Raw genomic sequence first — 4,718 nt, forward strand, 5'->3', positions numbered from 1 at the left:
CTTTCTTTATTTACTCATATTAATCAGTGCTATTTTTAGCATTTTAAAAAAAGCAAATGACCTTTCTTATTTGGTCAGATTTTTCCAGTCTACAAATTATTACTAGAGACCAAATCCTTTCTGGTCACTAGGGCACCGCTTTATGCATTATAATAATTTACTAAATTATTATAATAATTTGCTAAAAGAACCCTAGTGGCCAGAAGGAGTTAACTAGCTCCCTACCCCACACCTCCACCAAGCACTCTGTTAATTACTACCAATCCCCAAAGCGAAAGCGCATCTAATAGGAGTCAGAGTTCGCTGATCTCTGACAAAAGCTTTCCGTTTCACTTTTCTTTCTCTCTAAGGCAGATAGGTGGCTGGAGGGAGAGAAGAAAGAACTACTTCCAAGCCCCTTTCCCAAAGATCTCTCCCTCTACCCACCTAGAAAAGAATATGGCTGTTGTCTTCTCCACTTTTGTTTTTCACATGTTCCATGATTCAATCACTTCTATTCAGTGTCTAGGGGGATGCCCAGGACCCCACACTTCTGCTTCCATGTACAGTGGGGTCCTAGGGACATATTTGCCAAGTTCCTGGTGGGGTGTTCCCCCCAGCACCCCCTCCCCTTCCCTCCACAGACGTGACGGACGGCAGTCCTCCTCACAGGCTTCCTCAGAGCCAGGGCCAGGGCTCTCTTGGCACTGTGTGCTCTCTTTCTTCAGATTAGAGACCTACTCCCCACCCCCACCTCCCATCCCTCTTTGGTTTAAATCCAAACAAGCTCAGTGGTTAACTAGCAAACACCCTGAGGGCAGAGGTTCTGTATTGAAGAGCTGCATCGGCCCCCTCTAAGACAGAGCACCACTGCCAAGCCGTTTCTGTGTGTCCTTCCCCTCCCCCGAAGACTGTTACAGCTTCCAGTTGCCCCTCCATATGGGGATGTCGACTGCTGACATGTGGTCCATCTCCTCTTGCCTGACATGTAAAGGGAACCTATTTCAAAGCATCTATTGTTTATAGCTGTTGTAGTTCTTTTTGCTTCAGGCTCTTAGAACTGGAAAATAGCTAATCAAGGGTAGTGCAGAAAACTGATTTCAGCTGTTTCCTTTATAGTTTACACTCTTCATTTCCCTTTGTGGCCACATTCTTCTCTCCAGCTCTCCAGATGGGTGTTTGCAATAAGAAGGTCGCTTGGAAACCTGCAAACGGGCTACTACAGGTTTAAAGAGTGGAGCTTTCATTTGCTCCCTTTGAAAACCAACTTTCATTTTTCTGAAAATCCCATTCTTTTGGACTATTAATAGTGCATGGCTGTAAGGAGACATTTACCATTCACAGTTTTGCTGCTTTTGTGTTTGGAAATAAAACTTTTTCACGAACAAGATGTTAAAATACTCTCCCTCTTTTCTTATTTGGAATGTGCTATTTAGTCACAATGCCTCTCTGGTTTAAAAAAAATTATGAAATTTATTAACTTTGATTTGGAGTACACTAGCTGGTGCCACTCTTCTGCCATTGTGTACCAATTGCCTATTATGTGCCAGCTGCTGTTCTTGGTGCTGGTGAGACAGTAGTAAGCAATCCCCAAAGCCCCTGCCCTCCTGGTGCTTCGTCTAGTGGTGGACCTATAGTTATTTTCTTAGCAGCCAAATGTAAGCGCTACTATAGTTTTCCCCTACATGTTGGTTTGCAATGGGAAATGATATGTAGTGTTGCTAAACAAAGCTTCATAGCAATGCAGCTAGGAAGCAGGCTTCCTATATTAAATGAGAAAACTCTGTGTCCTGTGCCAGATGGAGAGGATCATGGCTCAGCCTTGCTAGATGTTGAATGAATGCAAAAGAGGCTCCCCTCACCGGCTCCAACAGAGCAGCACTGCCAGGATTCCTGTTGCTGAGCTTGTGTCGGTCCAGTGCAGGGCAGGTGAGCCCCAAAGTGGGGCTTAGCCTGTGAGGGGTTTTGGCTTTGCCCAGAAAAGAATTCAAGGGTGGCCAGGTGTGGTGGCTCACACCTGTAATCCCAGCACTTTGGGAGGCCGAGGCAGGCAGATCACCTGAGGTCAGGAGTTCCAGACGAGCCTGAGCAACATGGAGAAACCCTGTCTCTACTAAAAATACAAAAATTACCTCTTCTTGGTGGTGCATGCCTGTAATCCCTGCTACTCAGGAGGCTGTGGCAGGAGAATCGGTTGAACCTGGGAGGCAGAGGTTGCGGTGAGCTGAGATCATACCATTGCACTCCAGCCTGGACAACAAGAGCGAAACTGTCTCAATTTAAAAAAAAAAAAAAAAAAAGAGAATTCAAGGTGAGATGGAGGTAGAAGAAAACAGCTTTATTGAAGGGGCAGTGTTACAGCTCCATGTCTACTCCTGCAGGGCTACTGCCTAGTCAGAGTAGCAACTTAGGGCAATTTTGCAGTCATATTTAAACCCACTTTTAATTACATGCGGATTAAGGGTTGGTTCATGCAGAATTTTCTAGGGAATGGATAGTAGCTTTTGTGTCTTTGGGTCATTGCCATGGAAAGGGGTGGTAACGCTGGGTTGTTGCCGTCACGATGGTAAACTGACATGGCCCACTGATAGGCGTGTCTTATGGAAAGCTGCTTCCGCCCAGGCCCTGTCTTAGCTAGTCCTCAGTTTGATCCAGCATCCAAGCCCCACCTCTGTATTTGAGTCCCACCTCCTACCTCATGTCCACTGCCAGTGACTGTAGGTACACTTTGCTTGGCTTTGGTTGGTATGGAGCTTTTGCTTAGATTACCTGAAACTCGATTATCCTGAATGTTGCTTGTGTTTATGATTATGCTTCTCAGTCCATTAGAACTGACCAGATTCCAGTGCTGTCTTTGGGTCTACAATGCATGATCATGTCCACTCACCTTTTCTGCCCTGCATCCACCTGATCTCTGTTTAAAAACTTATCTGAGGAATAATTTTCTTGTAGTCATTCTTCCTTGCAATCTCTGTTTCTCTTTTTGGTCCTTTAATATACATTTTTGCGAGCAGAGAGCCCTCAACTAAAATTCTGTTTATTAGACAAGTCCTTGGCACCATGCCAGCAAGGTGGCCAAGTGGAATCACCAGGAAGAAGCATGCTTCTTGTGCCATGTAGCTCTTGTACCTGAATAAATGCATGGAGTGTGCACGTGTGAACACAACGCTTATGTATTATTATTTTTGAGACTGACTCTCACTCTGTCACCAGACTGGAGTGCAGTGGCGTGATCTCGGCTCACTGCCACCTCTACCTCCCAGGCTCAAGCAATTCTGCCTCAGCCTCCTGAGTAGCCGGGACTACAGGCACCCACCACCACACCTAGATAATTTTTGTATTTTTAGTAGAGACAGGGTTTCACCACATTGGCCAGAATGGTCTCAATCTGTTGACCTCGTGATCCACCCGTCTCGGCCTCCCACGGCGTGAGCCACCGCACCTGGCCACTTACGTATTTTATATATATATATATGTTTAGCAGTTCTGCTTCTAAAATTTGTAATTTCATTTGGGCTTGATGCTAGATTTTATTTTCTAGAAGATGCTCACCATGTAATAAGAAGAGTTCTTGACTAAAATACAGTTAAATGAGCAAATGGCATATGCAAATCTAATTCACTAAATTTACTTTTTTCATTCTTCACTCTCTTTTAAGAAAAGAGAGTGCTACCATGCTACCAAGTGCTTGCTTTAAAAAAAATAGCCAATTTTTTGGCTGTGAAATCAAAACTGTGAAATGAAACTTGATGATAATTTCCTCAAGTGGAGCCTTGCCTTGGAAACTTGAGCTGGAGAATCCTGCCATTTTCAAGATAGAAGTAACCTGGGAGATTATCTCCAAATAAGACTGTCAGATAAAACACAAAATGCCCAGTTAAATTTGAATTTCAGATAAACAACAAATAACATTTTAATGTGAGTATATTCCATGCCATATTTGGAACATACTTACACTAAGCCATTATTTGTTATTTATCTGAAATTCAAAATTAAACCATGTCTTATGTTTTCATTTGCTAAATCCAGCAACCCTAATGACTCTCCAGCAAATACTACAAGGAAATAAGCTTTAAGCTAAAGCCAAAGACTTAATTGAGATTTACTATGCTAAATTATCTATTGCCATTCCAACAAGCAGGAAGAGAGAAAAGGAAGTAGATTTTAGCCTGAAGGTTGGAGAGGGAAGGGTGGAGAATGAATGCCTATTTTTATCTGCGTTCTAAAGCCAGCTTATTGCCAGCACAAACATAGAAGCTATAAAATACAGCTTCTCAGATTTAGTTGCTATAAAGGCCACTATAAATAATGAATACAGAAATACAACAAAACTCTACAGTAGTGTTTCATGGTGAATTTTTATGCAGCCTTTGAAAATTAATTATAGCTAGGATCATGGTGATTGTAATGACCCAATTTTGCCTCTTTGTAACCCTTGAACTTCGCCATCCTCCTGGGTTTTCAGAGCCTCCTTGCCTTTCATCTTCCCTGAATGGTTCATGGCTTTTAGTGTCTCAGCAGGAAGCTGGACCAAAAACCTCCCCGAGCTTCGCAGGCACTGCAGTCTGGGTCAAAACACTCATAGAGCTACTGAGTTTCACAAGGTTTTGTTTTCCTTTTTTTTGAAATATTTTGTTCAAGTAAAGAATCATTTAAAAATCCACTGTCTTCTTGCTTACTATGAAATCACTCCTTGAGTCTGTTAAAATCTATTTCATCACTGAAGTGGCTATTGGCAT

The 4,718-nt window shown here is 42.9% G+C and overlaps 1 protein-coding gene across 2 annotated transcripts in view; it reads left to right on the plus strand.

Annotated features, from left to right (window-relative positions):
* Positions 1–4,718, plus strand: part of CPVL (carboxypeptidase, vitellogenic-like) — a 172,007-nt gene that overhangs the window by 64,364 nt on the left and 102,925 nt on the right. The window lies entirely within an intron of this gene.

This window comes from Mandrillus leucophaeus, unplaced genomic scaffold (assembly GCF_000951045.1).
Source record: "Mandrillus leucophaeus isolate KB7577 unplaced genomic scaffold, Mleu.le_1.0 Scaffold128, whole genome shotgun sequence".
NCBI lineage: Eukaryota > Metazoa > Chordata > Mammalia > Primates > Cercopithecidae > Mandrillus > Mandrillus leucophaeus.